Here is a 23,214-nt window from a genome sequence, read left to right as displayed (position 1 = left end):
AGGGCTGCCACAAACATTCTTGCACATACAGGTCCCTTTTCCTTCTTTAAAATCTCTTTGGGATATAAGCCCAGTGGTAACACTGCTGGATCAAAGGGTATGCATAATTTGATAACTTTTTGAGCCTGCCTACTAATATTCTAAGGAAGGCTTTTAAGTAAAACTTATTTGGTAAAAGTCAGTAGATACATATGAATGGTTTTAATTTATTATTTTTCTGAAGAGGATTTTTCAGTTTGGAGAATGACAAAACTCTGGGAAAATTAATTTACTCCACACATTTTATAGGCAGCCTTAGGAGAAGAGAATATTCTTTGTGAAGGTGAAGGGTAAGCATCCCAATCCCAGCATACTTTTAGAATAGGGTGGCTTTATTTCAGTCAGTTGTGTTTCTGTGATATTGCTGTCTGTATTTATCTATGTTCCCTGGAAAACACCCAGAGGGAAAGTGAATTCAACACTTTTTTTTTTTTAAGTTTCCAAGAATATTAAATTAGTTTGTTTAAATTTCTAGGTGCAGTTCCAATAAAGTGCATACCTATTTTTATTAATGTTGGCAAAATCTAGGTGTCCTATTGTTAGCATTTTAGAATGCCTTAATTCTGTGTGTGTGTGTGTGTGTGTGTGTGTCTGCCTAAGAGAGAGAGAGAGAGAGAGAGAGAGAGAGAGAGAGAGAGAGATTGATTGAGATTTATTTTGGAGACTTGGCCTCTCACTCTTACCCTGGCTGGAAATAGGAATGGCTCCTTCTGGGTTTGATTCCACTGGCCATCAGCATGGAATCTTTTGTCTTCTTGACCTGGGCTGATTTAAGCCTCCATGGCCACGTGGTGGCCCCCTGCCACAGAATCAGGCTTTAAGTTCTTCAGCTCCGAACTCTTGAATTTTGGTGATCCACAATCCTCAGCTTCCCCAGTAGTAAGAATTACAGGCTTCTGCCACTGCACCCTGCCAAAGAATGCTTTCTAAAACTAACTTTGCACATTACCACTTGCCCAAAATAATAATTTGTGCCAGGAAAATAGTAGAATCTGGTTTTATTACTCACTCTTTTTATATGGTATAAAAAAAAAACACCACTTAATTCTTGTTGATTAATTGGTAATAGGAGTCAGAAATAGTGACATTCGAAATTTACAACTTCATTCAACATTTGTAAACTTCCAATGTGTATGTACAGCCAGGACTCCTAAGACCCTAAAAATAAAACTAGGAAAAAAATAGGAGGAAAAAGCCTTCCCCCATCGGATACTGGAGGGAAGTGGAGAGTATTGGAAATGTGGAATTATCTACTTTTTCTTAGGTTGATGAATAACACAATATATGTTCATTTTCTTTGTTCTCTAAAATGCTTTCTAGAATTACACAAGAGGATGACTGACTTGGGAGATATAAATATATTAGATCATTAGAATTCCTTTCTACACAAATCAGGTTGTATTATTATTCTTAGTGTGTGTGTGTGTGTGTGTGTGTGTGTGTGTGTGTATGAGAGAGAGAGAGACAGGGCAAGCAGTTGGGGTAAGGTGACTTACTCAGGTCACACAACTAGGAAGTGTAAAGTGTCTGAGATCACATTTGACTTCAGGTCCTCCTAACTCCAAGGCCAGTACTCTTTTTACCATCTAGCTGCTCCAGAATGACAAATTGTATATAATACAACTCCCAAATAGAAGAATAAGATATAATTCCTCATTCATTTCCATAAAAGGAAGTAATCGGTGCCATCTTTGTTCCTGAACTTCTTTTTGGTGATATTTGATTTACTTAATGTACACATACACACACAGCACACACACATACATATACACATAATACTTCATATACATAGTAAATACTTTTTTTTTCCCCCTGAGGCTGGGGTTAAGTGACTTGCCCAGGGTCACACAGCCAGGAAGTGTTAAGTGTCTGAGGCCAGACTTGAACCCAGGTCCTCCTGAATTCAGGGCTGGTGCTCTATCAACTGTGCCACCTAGCTGCTCCATTAAGACTTCTTACATGAAAGTTTCTTATCCAACTAATAAGACACCTCAGAACTAAGAGGAAAGTAGACCTTTACTAAAAGACAGACTGAGACCATTCATTTTTTTACAACATTTTACAGTATAGAGAGCACTCTAACATGTGTTTCATCTATTTGTCCTGATAACAAGGATGTGAGATAAACTGGGCATATGTTATTACTCATTTACAGATGAGAAAACTGAGGACCAAAGAAGTTAGTAAATACCTCACCTTTGAGTCATAAATTAGGTGATTTGCCTGGCATCATATTACTACTAAGTGATGAGTCAGTCTTCACTTATTAAGTGCCTGTTATGTGCTGGATAGTAATGATTGAAACATAAAAGTGAAATCATCCTTGTGTTCAATTTAGAAACACATAGAAGACAATTTTGTGTCCCATGACACTTGGGAGGGTCTTTAAAGTGTATTGAAGGAAACTAGGAATTCTGAGATTTATAGATGAGGAAAGATGCATTCCAAGCCAAGGCAGCTGTGCAAAAAAGCTGTGCATGCTTGCCTGTGTGTGTGTGTGTGTGTGTGTGTGTGTGTGTGTCTGTCTGTCTGTCTGATACCAGTACCAGTTTGATTGGACTCTAAGATAATAATGTAATAAGGAATAAGGCAAGTTGGCTCCAAGAAAGATGGAAACAAAAGCTAGAAGAAGAGGTCTGCAAACCTTCCTTTTCTTTCTACTTTGCCATGTTATCTCATATAATTGATTTTATTGAGTACAGAATTTGACTGTATTACAAAACTTGTACCATACTTAGAAATCTAGGTCGAAGATGGTGTGTTGAAATGTTGTAAAAATAAAGACTATCTTCAGATGTTTTCAGGATCAAGTCTGGGATTCTGCCACATGTATCTTATAACACATACTGTCTCTTGCCTTCATCTACAGTGTATGAAATAAGTTATATATTTAGAAATACAGCAATGTAAGGAATAAACTAAGAAGTGAAAAGGTAGAGAAATTTAGTTCAATATAGGCAGGCCTTCAGTTTTCAGAAATCTAAAAAGATGACAAAAATACATCATAAGAAGCAGAAACTATTCATAATCAGAAAATGAGACATCCGGACAAAAATTGTTGCTTTTTTCCTTTTAGCTTCATTCCTCAAAGTGCTTTCTCTGTTTTTTTGATACTAATGGATTTTTAGAAAAAAACTTTATAGTGCTGATGGTTTCTCCTGTCCATATTATTTGCTGCTTATAAGCTGGTAAAAAAAAATAGGATTCTTTAAAAGTTTATTGTTAAATATGAATATACACATCAATAAGCTGGATACAAAAATAATTCTTTTAGGGATTTAAATTTTAGCTATTGTGATAACAATTAGGGTACAATTACTTACAAACAAAACAATTGTAAAACTGTAATATAAACCAGAGGGTAATGAAGAGACAACATAGCAGATATAAGCTGTGTAATATACAATCCTAACTTTTGCATAAGAAATAGCATAAAAATATTAATATTCATAAATGGAAAAGGAAGTGGAATGCTACTCACAGATTGTTAGGAGATAAATCTGATCGGGAAGATTAGTATCCTTGATCTGACTTTAAGTGCCCTAGAATAATTCCTTTATGGAGGATGTGTGCAATGATATTGGCCAAAAATATACAATGGGAAGTATTTCACTTTACTTTGATATTTCATACATTTGTCTCAGGATTCTAATTTCTAATGGGATAGAGTAATAGAATGTTATATAGGGGGAATGTGAAAGATCACCAGTAGAGTAGTACTTTGATTTACAGGTGAAAGTGATTTGATGTTAAGTGATGCAGATGAGTCAGAGCCCAAGTCTCTTAATACAGACCAAAGGCACGATTCCGTTTTAGTGTTACTAGAGAAGATTATTTTTTGTGGGGTGAGGGGTTATTTTTGAATCAAATTTTGAAAAAAAATGATTAGATCTCTGCATAGGGAAGATTAGTCTGTTAGTGGTATGAGAAAATTATTGGAGATAAGAGCAGCTAAAAGGAAAACTAATGCAGAGTCCAATAAATGTAATATATGGCTCTAAATTTAAGTGGTGGTATTGGGAATAGAAGAGAGAAATGCAAGAGATACCAAGATGCAATAGGATTTGATAACTAATTGTATGGGAGAAGGTATAGCCAAGATCAGTTTCAAAGATTTAAATTTGGAAATGCAATGCAATGAATGATGATTTCATAGATTAAAAAATAGTTAAATCTGAAAAGGGAGCAGGTTTAGGGGAAAGATGAGTTAGGTTATTGAACTTGTTGAGTTTGAGGTATAAGTGAAATGTCTATACAGTGTTGGATATGTAGATCTGTAACTCAGTAGAGAGGTCAAAATTAGGAAGAGGACTTTTATCATAAAGATTGTCAGTAAAATTTTCTTCAGACTCACTCTCTTGGGTTTGAGGATATTTGAGAATATTTAGGTAGATGAGAATGAATCTGTGATGGGAGAGAAATTGGAGGTGGGAGAAGAAATAACTGCTGGAATAATATTATTAAAGATACAGGTGAGAAGTAATTAGTCTACTAAGCATATAATAAGGCTCTCTTCTCCAAGAAAGTGGGGAGAGGATGCTGCTGTGCTAAGGTTTGAGCAATAATGGGAAGAGAGCCAGCCTATCAATGTGTCACCTGTTGACAGCAGAGTCAATTGACTGGCTCAGTATCTCTTCACCTTTGCGGAGGAATTGTAGTCAGTAAACATGTCCTCTTCACCCCTTTTCCTTTTCATTGTTTACAGTTCACAGATTGTCTAAATTGGAATTTGTTCATTTGTACCTATGTCCTATTAAATTTTCAAATTTCTTAACCCAGCTAATGGAAGAAAAAAATCTGTTGCCCTTTCTCCTTCTGTTTTTGAACAAAATGTTTTAATAAAATTTTATCAAAGAAAAGGAATGGGTAACATGTTTTGCATAACATGTATAACTTATATCAAATTGATTTATTATCCCAAAGAGGAAGCAAGTAAGGGAGAGAGAAAATTCAGAACTCAAAATTAAAAAAAAAATGTTTAAAATGGCCTTTATGTGTAAGTGGAGGAAAATAAAATATTTTAAAAGGGAAAAGTAAAGGAACACTAACTGTTGAGGTGAAAATCAACAATCAGTTCTGTCATTTTCTAAAACCCTTGGAAATAATAATTGCCCTTCCGAAGCTCTGAGAAGTTCTCATCTGCCTCCTCATCTTTTAATTGACTTCACAAATTATATCTCATTTAGCTTATTTGTTTTTCTGTTTTAATTATTACTATTGGAAAATAATATGCTTAGTATTTTCTTTTTCAAATGTAGAGAATTTCAGCTTGTGGGCTAGCCTCAGAGCCTAGAGTTAACATTTCTGGGGAGGGAAAGGCCATCAGAATTCCCCATGACCAATTTACAAATGAGCTTTTAGAACTCAGACTTTTTAAAAATGAGAACCTTTAGTTAAGGTAATGGGGTTTTTATCTGACCACCTATAAATAATGAGTCTTGACTATTCAAAAGTTGGCCCTATATATTAGAACCCAGACTTCTTTTTCCCTAAGGCTCAGATTGTTCAGTGAACATTGGTACCATCTAAGACCGAAATGTTTTCACATCACAGAATTGAAGGGAACTCTGAGGTCATCTATTCCACCTCATTTCCTCAAAGGAATGTCTGCTATAACATACTCAGCATATGGTAATTCAGCCTCTGTATGCATAACTTCAATGACGAATAACCTACCCCTGGAGGCAGGCCCTTCCACTTGAGAAAGCCTTTAATTGTTAGCAGATTTTGTTGACTTTAAGCCAGACTTGGGGCCAAACAGAACCTGTCTGATCCCTTGTCTGCGGGATGGGTCCTCCGATACTTGAAGAGAGCTAGCCTATCTCTTATAGGTGATTATTAGATTAAACATATCCAGTTTCAACAGAACTACACATGTAGGGAAAGAACACTAAGGTGGTTGCCTTTTTGGATAATAAGTTGTCAGGGTCCTTAAGTTTTTTTGACAATTGGTAAAACCTGTGGACCTTGTTCTTGTAAGAATATTTTAAAATTCATCAAATAAAATAATTAAGATTAAGTTAAGAAGCCCTACTTTATTAGGTGTACATTCACAAATGTAATAAAATCTGTGTAAGCCAAATTCCTTTGGGTTGTTACACAATTTTTTCCAGATTTTGCAGTATCCTGAGACTTGATGAAGTAGGTTGAATTTATCTGTGAAAAGGTAGTATTTGGAGGGCTGATCATCAACATGGAATCCCTTTTTAACCTGGAATATGTTAGGTCTCATCTGTCACAGTGGTGAATCTCTGTGACCATCACAAACCTCCCTGTCATCTGCCAACCTTACAAACAGTGACCTCCTATGTTCTTGAATGGGACCAGCTGAAGATTTCTCCTTTTTTGCTGAGGCAATTGGGGTTAAGTGACTTGCCCAGGGTCACACAGCTGGGAAGTGTTAAGTGTCTGAGACTAGATTTGAACTCAGGTCCTCCTGCCTTCAGAGCTGGTGCCCTATCTACTGCGCCATCTAGCTGCCCGGAGGTGAAGATTTCTCAAAAAGTCTAAATTTAAATCCCACATGATCCCTATTCTCAGAAATCTATAGGGCAGAAAGGTTCCGAACTTAGGCCTAAGGAAGTAGATAGTGCAGCTGACCATTGGTCAATGGTTACTTCTTTTTCAGTCCATCCAATGAACCCAAGTCTTTTGCTGTTTAACCAAATTGTCTCCTTAGGCACAATGCTGGGAGATAGGAGCTGAGAGGCTCTGGGTCTCTCCTTGCAAGGACGGAATAAATGCTTCCCTTTTGTATATGAAGATGCCTCAGAGTAGTTGATTTGGGTGAGGGGTTTAGCACCTGTCCCACCCATTCTCCATACCTTTCAGTCACTTGAAGGTGGTAACAATATGGTCCATTGCTGAATGTTGCTTGTGAATGCCTATTTGTTCTTGAGTATACTTCATTTTGAATGTTCTTAGTGATTGATTAGATGACCCTCATAAAGATTTTATATAGAAAGGACCGCAATAAGATTGGTGGGTAAGCTTTTTGGGGTAACTATCTTTTAGGGAGCCCCCCATACCTTTGGCATTGTCGTCTTCAGCTACCTTGTAACTTGGTCCATTAGTGACTGTCATTTTCTTGCCTCCAACATAGATCTCCTCTGTTTCAAATCTAAAGTTAGCTGCTTTTGAATTTTTTTTAATGTTATTTCCACTTGTCAAGATTGCCTATGATGTTGAGCTTCATGGTGATGTTGACCCGTGTGGCCCCCGCCTCTGGGGAGGCTGGTAGGGCCAGGGCTAATAACCCCTTTTGGCCTCATGCTAGATTGGTTAATTCCTCTACTTCCTATTCCTTATTTCTCCACTTCTTATTAAGCAATTTAGCAAATACTTTCATGCTGCTCCTCCTATGCACAATAAGGCAAATCTCCAATCGGTGTCTTACTGACTGACTCAAGTGAGACTAAGTGTGGACTTTGAATTAGAACATGGCCACTACCCTTACCTATATGCTGCCCACTGCTGGAAATTACAGCTGGCCTGGAGACACCCACTGAGACTGTCCCTGTTAGTAACTGTTCTTTTCATCTTGTGAGTAGCAATGTTAGTTACAGTTATCTTTGTGTGGGCTGCCGCTTTTTTATCCAAGCTCCTCTGTGCTATACATGTGGTTCTACTATTCTTGATGGGAAAAAAAGTTTCATGTAATTTTTGTATATATTTTCCATTTCTCTTCTATTTTTGTTCTTTTCTAGTTTTTATTCTTGAATACCCCCAGATGACTTTGTAGATTTGCATATCTTTCTTTAGATTGGTCTTTACATTGAATTACTTAACTGCTCTGTAATGATTGTATCTGACTCTTTGGGACCTCTTTTGAGGTTTACTTGACAAATATGCAGAAATAGTTTGCCATGTTTTTCTCTGCCTCATTTTATAAATGAGGAAACTGAGGCAAACAGGATTGAAATGACTTGTCCAAAGTTACACAGCTGGCAAATATATTAAGGTGGATTTGAACTCAATTTTCCTGATTCCAAGGCCTGGCACTCAATTTACTGTGCCACCTAAGTATCTCTTATAAAATGGTAGTTTTTAACTATCATTATTCTTTGTAAGATTTTAGAAATGAATTTATATTTTAACTTGTTGGATGTGGCAGCCTTCTCTCTCTGTAAGTCAAATGTCTAACTGAGAGAGGGACAAAGAATCCCTTCTGTGGGTCTCCTTTTCCCTCCATTCTAACTAAAACACATAGAGGACATTTTGTTATTTTTAGTTTTACTCACTAGTCTCAGCTCATTCCAATAATATTTTTATAAGACCATGCCACACACTTTTATATTCATACTTTATTACCTGGTCTTATCTCCATTTTCTATATATTTCTTTGTGAATCTTAATTGGTTGTTGAGTTTCCTGTGTATCTACATCTTCAGATAACTCCCCTTTTTCTTGTTGAAATTATTTACTCTTCTATCTTTAGAATTTCATTCTTGAATTTATTATAATTTCTGGCTAACTTCTTCTTCTGGGATTTTGTTTTATTTCTGCCTGCTTTTCCTCTGAACCCTTAAAAGTTTTATTTCTTAAAACCTAAGGTTTATGACTAGCTTCCTTCTCCTCTGTCACAAACTCTAGGAGGAAGTGGGCACTTCTTAAGGTTCCCAGTAATTTTGAAACCAGCAGCCAGGCCTTTCTTCATGAGCTTCAAATCCAGAACAAAATTTCCCCTTGTTTATTTTGAAGAATAAAATTATCTTCAGGGCAATTCGAGAGACATTATTAGTTGCTCTGCTTTTGACAAGAATAATTTCAGCTGGTAGAGATATTTCAAATTTTCCCTACACATCATGCCTCTGTGCCAGACTTGTAATCTATTTCTTGAATTCCTCATTTTTTTTTCCTTTTTGTAAAGATATATAGAATAATACATCTCTAAGAAAAATCTCTTATGCTTCTTTCCAGATTGAGATTTTATCCAAATAGTCTTCAGAATCATTCAGAGAGGGTATTTAGGACTCTTAATTCTCTGACTTTGTCAGTTTCTAACTCAATTTAAACCAACAAAATTTTTGATAGCCTTAAAGTTTTTCCATAATTGACATTAATTTTAATTATTCCAAAGTAGGCATATTCTTTGATTTTTGTCTAGTACAGAAATCAATTTATATATAAATATATTTTTTCTTTTACTGATCTAATTGATCTAAAGGTAATATTGATTGCAAGAAACTGCAATTTTGGATTGATCGATCTTTGTCCTTTGAGATCAGAAGGCTTATGATCTGTTTAATGGATCACCTGCAGTTTGTGCTTAATTATGATAAAAAGGTAGAAGAACGAACATGGCAGCTAACATTCATAGGCTACTTTAAGGTTTGCAAAACATTTTGCATAGCATATTAGGAAAATCTCCTGACATCCCAGTGAAGGAAGGCCAGTAATAGAGTATGAATATAAAAGTATGGCATGTACTTCTCATTTATGAGGTAGGAAGAAGTTGAAAGTCAAGAAACAACTTATTCAGGATTATACAGATTAAAAATGTCTAAGGCAGAGTTCAGGACTCCAGGTCCCTTTTTCTATAGGCCACTTAATCTTTATATGGTGTACACACATATATTGTATCTAAATTATACTGTAATATATTTAACATATATAAGACTGCTTGCCATCTGGGGGAGGGGGTTGGGGGAGGAAGGGAAAAAATCTGAATAGAAGTAAGTGCAAGGGATAATGTTGTAAAAAATTACCCATGCATATGTACTGTCAAAAAATGTTATAATTATAAAATAAAATAAAAAATTTAAAAAAAAAAGAAAAAAAAAAAAGACAGTAAAAAAAAAAAAAAAATCTTTATATGGTGAAATGAGGACCATGAAGGCCCTCATTCTGTGTCATGTATACAAGATAAACATTACATCAGATTATGGCTTTTTAGAGATAATATAGATGATAAATCTTTGGAATTTGTAGAATTATTAATGATTTAAATGTCGTCATGAGAGGTAACTTGCTAATTATCACCATATTTTAAAAATTTTTAAATGTTTCATGGGTTCACTGTGGCAGTCACCTTTTCTGTACTTGGCTAATCAGGTTCTTACATCATGAACCCAATCTGTATTAATCAGATCATACTTAAAATTCTGGTAGTGATAGAAGATGGCAGATTAGTTCACAATATCTTTAATGTTCATAAATAGTTAATTTTATAACCTAAACAGTGAAAGTTTTGGTGTTTTTTTTTAATAGTCTTTTTTTTTAATAGTCTTGAAACTAGAACCTTATAGTTAATAACTTAGGTCCTATTGCTGTATTTTGTTAACTTTTGATTTATCTGGCTTGGGAAGTTTAAAAAAAAAATCCTATTAACATATTGAAAGCTTCTTCTACATAAGCATTTAAAATTTTTTTCTATGAAGTCTCAAATTTAGTTTCAAGTTATTGAAAGGTCATGTGATTTTATTTTTCAAGTTTTTTCATTATCACAGTTGAAAAAGTAAATGGAGGTCTGTAACTCATGTTTTGAAACATTTTTAAAAAGAAAAAAGTATAAACTCCTTGATTGACTGTTTGCCTTAGCAGTTTATGCATATTTTATTTTTCAGAAACTACATTGATATTAGTAAGAAAAGGACAAGACAGTAAAATAGACCTCTGAAGTGAATAATGAGAACCTGTGATTCTCCAGTACCATTAAAACTTCGCTTGATTAACAAGGTTTCTTAACAAGTATTTATTTAGCACCTGCTATGTGCTAAGCATTTTGATAGGATCCTTTTCTGTCCCTTTTGCTCCTACCATAAAAGATTAGCAGGTCTTATTCTAATGATCCAGCATTATCTTCACTGAAGTGGTTAAAAGTAGCTTGGGTTTATCATTATGGTTGATGTACTACTTTCCTCCCAAGAACCTGGAGGGGAGAATGTTGTTAGAAATTTGAACTGTTTTTCTCCCCTTCCCTTTTTCTCTCCCCTCTCTTCCCATGCAAGGAGAGTAGGGATCTGGATGACAATTCATATGGCCAAACTACCTGCATGCCAATTGCTTTTTTCTTTAATCAGAGCATATTAATTCACAGGTGGAACAGTATCATTTCTTTTTTTTTATAGCTTTTTATTTACAAGATATATGCATAGATAATTTTTCATCATTGAAAATTGCAAAACCATTTGTTCCAACTTTTCCCTTCCTTCCCCCCCTCCCCCAGATAAGCAAGTTGACCAATACATGTTAAATATGTTAAAGTATAAGTTAAATACAATATATGTATACATGTCCAAACAGTTATTTTGCTGTACAAAAAGAATAGGTCTTTGAGATAGTGTACAATTAGCCTGTGAAGGAAATAAAAAATTCAGGCGGACAAAAATAGAGGGATTGGGAATTCTATGTAGTGGAACAATATCATTTCAATGTTAGGGAACCAAAGAGGGCCAAAGCAGGGCTCTGGAGAATAAAGATTCCAGGGGAGTTCTTTGCAAGGTCTGAATTCAGGATTGAGTTCCATCTAGCAGATCTGTTGACCCTCTCTTCATCTGTGGGTCATAAATTCAGAGCAGAGAGAAATGGTTGTGAATATTGTCCCTAACTTTATATATGCTGAGCTGGAAGCAAACAGTAATCATGTGGCTCTGATCCCAAGAGCAGAGCAGCAATTCGGTTCTAGCCTCTGGCCTAGCAGGTAAGCCTTCAGTGGAAATAACCCAGGCAGAAGTTCCAATGCAAAGGGTGGCAGGCAATTCAGTTGCTCTATACACAGAGCCTCCCAATGAGCTAATAATGTTCAAGTCTAGCTAGTCTACTGAAACTTCTCTTTCTTTTAAATGGTGGAAAAAATATTTTAAAGTTTTTATTTTCAAAATATATGTATAGTTTTCATTGTGTTCAAATTTTTTCTCCTTCCCTTTCCCCCACTCCCTTAGATGGCAAGTAATATAATATTTGTTAAATATTATGCAGTTCTTCTATACATATTTCCACAATTATGCTGCACAAGAAAAATCAGATCAAAAAGGAAAAAAAAAAAAGAAAAAACAATGCAAACAACAAAAAGTGAAAATACTATGTTGTGATCCACACTCAGTTCCCACAGCCCTCTCTCTGGATGCAGATGGCTCTTCATCACAAAGTCTATTGGAACTGGGCTGAATCACCTTGCTGTTGAAAAGAGCCACTTCCATCAAAATTGATCATCATATAATCTTGTTGTCATGAACAGTGTTCCCTTGGTTCAATTCACTTCACTTAGCATCAGTTCATATAAGTCTTTACAGGCTTTTCTGAAATCCAGCTGATCGTTTCTTATAGAACAATAATATTCTATAATTATTCATATATCATAACTTATTCAACTGTTCTCCAAAGATGAGCATCCACTCAGTTTCCAGTTCCTTGCTACTACAAAAAGGGCTGCTACAAACATTTTTGCACGTGTGGTCTACTGAAACTTCAAATCCAGGATAAGAGATAGATCTAAATCTGGGTCAAGAACTTGCAGAGCTTAGACCAGGAGGGCAATGGAATTTACTTCATTCCAAATCAAACCAGTTTGGGAAGAAAGAAAGTTTGCAGGTCCTTTCCCCTCATTCCCCCAAACCTGAGGTTTGAAAGCAGAAAAACTGCATGAAGACAGACATTCAGACCAAACAGCCCTATAAGGGTTCAGAGGTCAGCACTATCATAAAGCCCCAAGTCAAGGAGTGAACTGGAAAAATGAACAAATTAAAAAAAGAATCCCACCATAAAGAGATTATGGCAACAAGGAAGCACACAGAAGATAATATCTTTAAAACATTTACAAAGACTCAAAAAGTGCAGCTTGGATACAAGTCCAACAAGGATTTCTAAAAGTTATTTGAAAAGTTTGTTTTTTTTTTTTTTTTTAAAGTTAAAACCAAATGAGAGGGGCAGCTAGGTGATGCAGTGGATAGAGCACCAGCCCTGAATTCAGGAGGACCCGAGTTCAAATATGGTCTCAGATACTTAACACTTCCTAGCTGTGTGACCCTGGGCAAGTCACTTAACCCCAGCCAAAAAAAACAAAAAACAAAAAACAAAAAACCCAAAAAAACCAAGTGAGAGCAGCAATAAAGGAAAAAAGTGAGAAAGAAGTGATCTGGAGAAGAAATTTTAAGAATCGCTTAGAAAACATTTAAAATTTCACCTAAAATAACTTTATGAAAAGTAGAATTGGCCAAATGGAAGCTTAATAATTCCATAATATAACAAAAATTAGTAAAGCAAAATGAAAGGACTGAAAAAATTGAATGAACTATTTCTAGCTGACTTAGAAAACATATCAAGAAGAGATAATTTAAGAATCGTTGTATTACAAAACAATAAGCCCAAACAAAAAAAAAAAGGAACAGCTAGATGGCAAAGTGGATAGAGAAACACCCTGGACTCAGGAGTACCTAAGTTCAAATTTGCCTCATACAGTTAACACACTTGTTGGCTGTGTGACCCTGGGCAAGTTGCTTAACCCCAATTGCCTCTCATAACAAAGTCATTTACTATGTGAAAGCCATGAGCTAAAAAAAGAACTTATATATTTCATGAAATCATAGAAGAAAACTTAACCCAGATAACATAATTAGAAATGAAAAAATGCATGTCACCTTCTGAAAGAACGTTCTTAACGGAAACTGCCAGAAATAAAAAAAATAGAGCTTCTTGGTCAAGAAAAAGAGACGAGGAAGGGAGTAGGGGAGGCAATTTTTGAAGAGCCACAATCAGGATCACAATTTAACAGACATCTCTATAAAGAAATGGGAAAGATTGAAATGTGAATATTCCATGTGGCAAAGGAGCTAGACTTTAAGCCACAATAATTTAACCCACAAAACTCAATATAATGCTATGGGAAGAAAGGGGATCTTTAATCAAATAGAGGACTTCCAAGAATTACTGATGAAAACACCAGAACTGAATAGAAAAATTTGACACATAAAAGTGTCAAAAGAAGCATAAAATATGTGCATAATATATTATACTTTATTATATATGTTATACTTATACTTGGACTTAAGGCACTAACTTTTATTTATTTGCTGAAGCAATAGAGGTTAAATAATAATAAGGGTCACATAACTAGGAAGTGTTAACTGTCTGAGGTCATATTTGAACTCAGGTCCTCCTGACTTCAGGGCTGGTAGTTTATCCACTGTGCCACCTAGCTGCTCCTTCCAATTCTCAAACTGTACTATAAAATTGTAATTGTCAAAACAGATTGATATGGGTAAGAAATGTTTAATCAGGTTAGTACAATAGAGTATATACATTATACAGAGTCAAATGAACACAGTAACCTAGTGATAACCCAAATGCTCTAGCATTTTGGAGCTAGAACTTAATATTCAACAAAAACTATTGGAAAAATTTGAAAAGTCGTCTGGCAGAAACTAGGTGTAAACTTATAGCTCCCACAAGTCAAATAGGTATATGATTTGGACATAAAAGGGTGATATAAGCAAATTGGTGGAAGAATGATAGAAATTATATGTAAATTTTTTTGACAGTTTCACAGGTAAAAAGCATAGTTTTTATTACATAAAATTCAAAAATTTTGTGTAAACCATCAATGAAGCTTAAATTAGAAGAGAAGTAAATTTTGGAGAAAACTTTGCATCAAGTTTCTGTGATGAAGATCTCATTTCTAATATATAGGAAACTGGGTCAAACTTATAAGAAGATAACTCAAAGGGTATGTTTGGAGGAGTAAGAAAAGGAGAAAGCTTTCAGGAATAAGTGGCAGTGCAGGATGATAGGAATTTGAGGGAGGTAAGGTTGCTGAGGGGGAAGGATTAGTGAGATGGGAGGAAAGGATGTAAGGATTCTGCATAGAATATAATTTTAATATGAATGCAGAATTTGTATGTGACTATCTTGGCTTTAGAGTGACAATTAAGATTGGAAAGAGAAATTTACTTGTAAAAGTCTTAAGTGAAGAATTGGAAGAAATGTGTCAGATCTAATTATGTTTTCAAGAAGTTTGACCCTTAAGGTGAAGTGCTGGGATAATTTCTAGATAAGCTAAAAAAGTTGATGAAAAGCTTTTACATTTGAAAAGAATTGAGTGTATATGAATATGAAAGGTCCAATGGAAAGGGAGAGTTAAAATATGAATGGGTTATAAGGCTTTCTAATGACACCCTTATGTTATCACTTCAAAGTTTATAATGCTTCTTTTTTTGAGCAGGAGTATTTAGATTTTGGAGTATTTAAATTATCTTCACAAAAAAGCAAAATGTTTTACCAAAAGCTTTTTTTCAGAATAAATAAATAAAAATGGGTTTTCTTGTGTTCTGTATCAGGAATAACAGAAAGGTATGAAGTGATTATTTGAGCTATAATGGTGTCAGAGATGGTAGGGCAAGAGTATGGTTTCTGCAAGCATTTTTCCCCAGTTACATGTAAAGACAGTTTTCAAAATTGCATTTTTATAAGATTATGAGTTCCAAATATTTCTTCCTTCCCCAAGACAGTGTTCAATCTGATAGGTTATACATGTACAGTCATATTAAACATTTTCATATTAGTCATGTTTTGAAAGGAGAATCAGAACAAAAGGGAAGAAGCATGAGAAAGGAAAAAAAAATTGTAAAATGTAGAAAAGGGTATGTTTCAACCTGCATTCAATCTCCATAGTTCTTCCTCTGGATATGGATAGCATCTTCCATCATAAATCTTTTGAAATTGTCATAGATCATTATATTGCTAAGAGCCAAGTCTGTCAGAGTTGTTCATTTAACAATGTTGCAGTTACTGAATACAATGTTCTCCTGGTTCTGCTCACTCGCCTCTGCATCAGTTTATATAAGTCTCTGACATCAGCCTGCTCATTATTTATTACAGTACAATAGTATTCCATTATTTTCATATGCCACTATTTGTTCAGCCATTCCCTAACTGATGAGGATTCCCTCAATTCTTTGCCACAACAAAAAGACCAATTATAAATAGTTTTGTATGTATGGGTCCTTTTTCCTCTTTTATGATCTCTTTGGGATACAGACCTAGTAGTGGTATTGCTGGATCATAGGCTATGCCCAATTTGTTTGCCCTTTGGGTATAGTTCTAAATTGCTTTCCAGAATGGTTGGATCAGTTCATAACTGCAGCAGCAGTGTAATACTACTTTTCTTGAACAATTCTATGAAGAGGGTAGGTTGAAGCAATTCACTTAATTCTTAGGCCTCAGATTTTTCATCTTTAAAATGAAAAGTTTGGAATAGCTGGGCTCTAACATTCTTTCCAGCTGTAAATGTGTTATTTTTATGATCCATTTTATAGGTGAAGAAATAGGATTAGAGAGATAAACTGGGTCATATAGATAGTATTCGAATCTGTGTTCAAGCTCAGTATTAAATTGTGATTGGTGTAACATTTTCTAGGTAAATTTTCTCAGCTCCCTGCTTACTTCATGAAACCGTTTTCAAATTCTGAACATCATTTACTGCTTTATATCGTGAAAATAAAGCTGCTTTGAGAGCAAAATCTGAATTGAAATTTTGGACACACTGGTAATCTGGGGCCTTGGACAAATCACTTAACCTGAGCATTGGTAGGGGTGTTTTGTTTTGTTTTGTTTTTCATCTATAAAATAGTAAGTTTGGGCTAGATGAATTCTGGGGTTCGTTCCTTTATCCCCTAAGTTTAAAAAGTTTATTTACTCTCTCAACTCTTCTTGAAAATATTAAATTTTTGAAGGGCCTCTTAGTTCTTTTTTCTGTTTGAAAGAATTAGCATTGATTGCATCACCATAGTGATTTTCAGATAAATTTTTTTTTTTTTTTTTTATGTTTTACTGAAAATCTTGTATTGTGCTTCAAAATTTAAACTTGGCTTCTGGTTTTTCCATCATCAATCATCAGAAATGCTTGAGAGCCCTCTATTCTATTAAAGATCCATTTTCTTCCTTTAGGATTATACTCAGTTTTTTCAGCATTTTAAGTTACTCTTGATTGCAAGCCTAGTTCTTTGGCCTTTTGGAATATTTTTTCCAAGGTCCCAAGTTTTTTGTAGTAGAATCTACTAAGTCTTGTGATCCTGATTATAGTCCTTTGATTTTTGAACAACTTTATGTGTGATTGTAGTGTTTTTTTCCCTCTCTTGACATGAAAGCTTTGGATTTTGATTATGAAGTTCTAACTTCAGAATGCAATTGATGAATTCTTCCTAGCCTCACTCTTATCCACCTCCTGGCTCTGATAGATCTGAGCAGTCTTTATCTAGATTTCCTGAAACATTGTTTAGGCTTTTATTTCTGATGAGTTTTTTTTTTTTTTTTTTTTTTTTTGCAAAACTTGAATCGTTTTTATTTTAGTATGTCATTTCCATGGGTTACATGTATTATAATTTTTTTTCTTTTTTTTTTATTATATATATATATATATATATATATATATATATATATATATATATATATTTATAATATTATCCCTTGTATTCATTTTTCCAAATTACCCCCCCTCCCTTATTCCCTCCCCCCGACGACAGGCAATACCATACATTTTACATGTGTTACAATATAGTCTAGGTACAATACATGTGTGCGAATATCATTTTCTTGTTGCACAATAAACATTAGAATCCGAAGGTACATGCAACCTGGGCAGACAAATATTAGTGCTAACAATTTTCATTCCCCTCCCAGTGTTTCTTCTCTGGGTGCAGCTACCCCTGTCCATCATTGATCAACTGGAAGTGAGTTGGATCTTCTTTATGTTGAAGATTTCCACTTCCATCAGAATACATCCTCATACAGTATTGTTGTTGAAGTGTACAGTGATCTTCTGGTTCTGCTCATTTCACTCAGCATCAGTCGATCTAAGTCTCTCCAGGCCTCTCTATATTCCTCCTGCTGGTCATTTCTTACCGAGCAATAATATTCCATAACCTTCATATACCACAATTTACCCAACCATTCTCCAACTGATGGACATCCATTCATCCTCCAGTTTCTAGCTACAACAAAAAGAGCTGCCACAAACATTTTGGCACATATATGTCTCTTTCCGCTCTTTAGTATTTCTTTGGGATATAATCCCAGTAGTAGCGCTGCTGGGTCAAAGGGTATGCACAGTTTGATAACTTTTTGGGCATAATTCCAGATTGCTCTCCAGAATGGCTGGATTCTTTCACAACTCCACCAGCAATGTATTAGTGTCCCAATTTCCCACATCCCCTCCAACATTTGTCATTATTTGTTCCTGTCATCTTAGCCAATCTGACAGGTGTGTAGTGGTATCTCAGAGTGGTCTTAATTTGCATTTCTCTGATCAGTAGTGATTTGGAACACTCTTTCATGTGAGTGGATATAGTTTCAATTTCTTCCTCTGAGAATTGTCTGTTCATATCCTTTGACCATTTATCAATTGGAGAATGGTTCGGTTTCTTATAAATTATGGTCAGTTCTCTATATATTTTGGAAATGAGACCTTTGTCAGAACCTTTGTTTTTAAAAATATTTTCCCAATTTGTTACTTCCCTTCTAATCTTGTTTGCATTAGTATTATTTGTACAGAAACTTTTTAGTTTGATGTAATCAAAATCTTCTATTTTGTGATCAATAATGATCTCTAGTTCTCCTCTGGTCATAAATTCCTTCCTCCTCCACAAGTCTGAGAGGTAGATTATCCTCTGTTCCTCTAATCTATTTATTATCTCCCTCTTTATGCCTAAATCATGGACCCATTTTGATCTTATCTTGGTATATGGTGTTAAGTGTGGATCCATATCTAATTTCTGCCATACTAATTTCCAGTTTTCCCAACAGTTTTTTCCGAATAATGAATTTTTATCCCTAATGTTGGAATCTTTGGGTTTGTCAAAGATTAGATTGCTATAGATGTACCCTTTTTTGTCCTTTGTATCTAATCTGTTCCACTGATCTACCGGTCTATTTCGTAGCCAATACCAAATGGTTTTGGTGACTGCTGCTATATAATATAGCTTTAGATCAGGTACACTTAGACCACCTTCCTCTGAGTTTTTTTTCATTAGTTCCCTTGCAATTCTTGACCTTTTATTCTTCCATATGAATTTTGTTGTTAAAAAAAACATGGTTAGATGCCACAGAGTAGGTGGCAATGCCTTAACCGTATATGTGTTGTAAAGGCCACTAGGACCTCTTCCATCCTTATCAAGGGGAGTGCTAACCTTCTCTCCTTTCATACAACACATTTCTGATGAGTTTTTAAAAAATTTAAAAATTCTTAAATTATCTCTCCTTAATCAGTTTTCTGGTTCAGTGGTTTTTAATGTTATCATATATTTTCTATTGTATCTTTAAAAATGTTATTCTGTTATTTTTTGCTGTCTCATATCATTTATTTCTCTTTGATCTATTTAAGTTTACATTCTCAAATTATAGGTGCTTGTGTGTTTTTCTGGAAAATTCATTTTTGCCTTTTGAGTTTTTTTGCAGTTGTTACAAAGTTATGTAATTCTTTGTTGAATGGATCTACTACCAGTTTATGTTATATGACTTTTGCAACATATAACTTGTTATATGTCCTACACAATTCTTTTGACAGCTCTAAATAATGAACTTACTATCCTGCTCACCACATTGGCTCTTCTTTTTCTTTCCTTACTGTCTCGGCAGAAAACATTGCTTTATATTTTACTGAAAAAATTGAGGCTTTTCCCTTCTTTGTGTCACATCAACCAGATGCCTTCTCTCATTATTTCCTGTCATCCAATCTTTTTTGCCAAGACAAATGGGCTATGTGCACAGGTGATTTATTCTCCAACATATTGTTCCTTCTGTCATCTTTATTCTCCCTTCTTTGTACTTTCTTTTATCTACTGGCTGCTTCCCTCTTGCCAAAAAACATGCTCCCTCATTTTACCCAAATCTTCAGTTGATCACTTTCCACCTGGCATTATCCCATTTCTTTTCTCTCTTTTGTGACCAGAGTTGAGAAAGTTGCCTATAGTAGGTGTTTTAACTTCCTTTACTCTCTCCTAGTTTATCTAATTTGGATTTCAACTTTATTGTTTACCCCAAACCAGCAGACTAGTGTGATAGTTCTGATGTGAGGTGATGAGGTGGATCAATGCACTAGCATTGACTTTGCTGGTGGCCCAGGTTAGTGTTCATATCGCCTTTTGGTTCACTTTTTTCATAGAAGAGCTTGTAGTCTCTCTTTGGATTTTTTTTTTTTTTTCTTTTCCCTGAGGCTGGGGTTAAATGACTTGCTCAGGGTCACACAGCTAGGAAGTGTTAAGTGTCTGAGATCAGATTTGAACTCGGGTTCTCCTGAATTCAAGGCTGGTGCTTTATCCACTGTGCCACCTAGCTGCCCATGTTTGGTTATTTAGATAATGGTAACTAAAACCTACTTACTGCTACCTATGAAACAAATTTAGATTTTTGAATTGCAAATAGGTGATCTTGCTTTCATTTAAAATCAACATTTTAAAAATTCGTCTTACAACTTATGGATTTTAAAATGCTTTAAGTATTCTAGAAAGTACATTATAATATTTTCCAAATAACATTTCTTGGCATTATCATTTAACTTTCCTGTGAGTTTCAAGACATGAAGCAGTTTGTACAAGCTTATTATAGCAGAGCCAGAATTAAAACTTTTGAGTCTGATCATTAATATTATGATCAAATTAATGGTTTTTACAGCCCTTGGATTTTTGCCAGCTAAATATGATAAAATGCTCGATTTTCTTCTGCCCGCAATTCTGCTTGCTTTCCTACAAAGATACCAAAGGCACCATTTACTTTTACTAACTTGAAGGGAGTAAAAAAACTAGTGTGGGGCTAAATTTTAGAAATTAACTTGGGTTGAGTAGTATTAGATTTTGTGAAGCTAGTGCAAAGGCCACTTGTAGAGACAACCAGCAGTGTCAGCTATTTTTGAAATGAAAACTCTCCAGTAAAACAGCTTTTCTATTAGAAAAGAACTTAAAAAGATTTAAAAGTTTCCAAGTGAACCTCAAAATTTGCACTGTATTTCCCACATTATAGAAACAAGTTTTTAAATTTATTGATTCTGGACCCTATTTCTGTCTTTATTAAAGTTCAGAAACAGGTCATCCTTATCATTTTGGGAAACATAACATAAAGGTCTTTGTGTTAGACTTGGGTGGAGGAGGATAAACACAGAAAACATAATGAAGACTGTTCCCAGCGTTCTTGGCTCTTTTGTAACTAGTTTGGAGCGGGAAGGGGGGTGGTGGATACAGAGCAGTGACTAGCTTTGCAGTCAGTTATTTGGAGGGTTAGTTCAGTCTCTTTTTATACAGAGCCAGATAACTGCATTAAAAAGGAAAACAATTCAGAAAATTTTGGAGATGTATCATGTCTTGTACTTACTTGCTTACACTTTAGGGTACATTGGGTATCCAAAAATCCCACACCCGGAGTTTTCTTTCACAAGGTGAAATGAGCTTTTTTTCTTTCTTCTTGACTTCAGAGCTGGTACACTATCCACTGCGCCACCTAGCTGCCCCAGAAATGAGCTTTCTTTTCATCACTTTTAGCCTAAATACTATGAGGCAGTCATAGATAAATTAAATAGCAGGACAATATAAGATAAAATCTTAATTTTTAATCCACTTGAATCTTTGGATTTTAACATGCTAGTAGTATCTATATTTTCTTAGAGTGATTATTAAATGAGTTATGAAAAGGGTTTTAGTCTAGAAATCTTTCAAATTGCTTATTTGTGTTTTTTACTTTTTGAACTTACATACAAAAAAGGAAAAAAGACATTTCCATGAATGTAGCATAACATAAAAAAAGGATTCAATATTCACAGTTTAAAAAACCCAGTTATGTAATAAATACTATACATTTTTAAAATTTAAAAATTTTTATTTTTAAATTTTTTTTTATTTTAATAGTTTTTACTACCAGAGAATTTTACAACATTGACAGTTGCCAAACCTTTTGTTTTAATTTTTCCCCTCCTCCCCCCTCTCCCCCATGGCAGGTTGACCAATACATGTTAAATATGTTAAAAGTATAAATTAAATACAATATATGCTATACATTGTTTTTAAAACTATCCTGCTTTTCTGCACTTCCTTTTGTTCTGTGCTATACATTTATTTATTTTTTTTTCTATCTCCCCACCCTGTTCTAGAGAAAGCTACCATTTGAGTTTGACATGGGGGAGGGGAGCCATCTCTGCGTGAGCACTCATTTTAACTATAAAACCCTACTATATAAACCTTGGTTTATTAATTCTCTGGAGGTGAATAATATCTTCTTTCACAGGCTGTTTGTAGTTTATTTGAGCATTTTTAATACTCTTAACTTTTTTACATGTCATTTACAGTTGTTCAAAGCATATTGTTGTTACTGTATACAATGTTCTCTTGGGTCTGTTCATTTCACTCTTCATTATTTCATGCAAGGCATAAGTCCCATGTTTTTCTAAAATCAACCTGCTCATCTTTTTTTACTGTATAATAGTATTCCATCACAATCATACATCACAACTTGTTTAACTATTCCCAATTGATGGACATCCCTTCAATTTTCACTTTGCCACCACAAACAAAAATGCTATAAGTATTTTAGATTTTTTTTTCCTTTTTCCCTGATTATCTTGGGAAACAGACCTAATAATGGTATTGTAAAGAATATAAACAATTTTATAAGTCTTTGGGCATAATTCCAGATTGCTCTTCAAAATGGTTAGATCAGTTCTACCATCAGAATATTAGTGTCCCACACCATCCCTCCAAGTAAAAATTTTAACCAATTTCAGAGGTGTGAGATAATTTCAAAATTGTTTTAATTTGCATTTCTCTCATCAACAATGATTTGGAACATTTTTTTCATATGACTACATATAGTTTTAATTTCATTGAAAAATTACCTTTATGCTCTTTGACCATTTCACATTTGGGGAATGACCTCATTCTTACAAAATTTGACAATTCTGTCTATGTTTGAAATATGAGTCCTTTATCTAAAAAAACTTTATATAAAGTTTTCCCTCCCCCAGTCTTTTGCTTTCTTTTTAATCTTGGCTTCATGAGTTTTATTTGTACAAATTCTTTTTAATTTCATGTAATCAGAATAAACCATTTTATACCTCAAAATGTTCTTTTTTTATTCATAAATTCTTCTGTCCATAAGGCTCATAGATAAAATGTTTCATGTTTTTCTGATTTTCTTATTATATATTACTTTATATTTGTCATATTTATTTTGATCATATCTTGGCAACTGATGTAAGTAAAA

The 23,214-nt window shown here is 34.5% G+C and overlaps 1 protein-coding gene and 1 non-coding gene across 3 annotated transcripts in view; one reads left to right on the top strand and one right to left on the bottom strand.

Moving 5' to 3' along the window:
- The window catches only part of SLC16A1 (solute carrier family 16 member 1), a 43,174-nt gene that overhangs the window by 5,244 nt on the left and 14,716 nt on the right, over positions 1–23,214 (top strand). The gene's annotated exons all lie outside the window — the stretch shown is intronic.
- On the bottom strand, positions 19,052–19,179 carry LOC141542082 (U6atac minor spliceosomal RNA). Its single transcript, XR_012482086.1, has one exon. It is a non-coding gene; the product is annotated as a U6atac minor spliceosomal RNA (small nuclear RNA).

Source organism: Sminthopsis crassicaudata, chromosome 4 (assembly GCF_048593235.1).
Source record: "Sminthopsis crassicaudata isolate SCR6 chromosome 4, ASM4859323v1, whole genome shotgun sequence".
Taxonomy (NCBI): Eukaryota; Metazoa; Chordata; class Mammalia; order Dasyuromorphia; family Dasyuridae; genus Sminthopsis; species Sminthopsis crassicaudata.
This window is presented reverse-complemented; position numbering and strand designations above follow the sequence as displayed.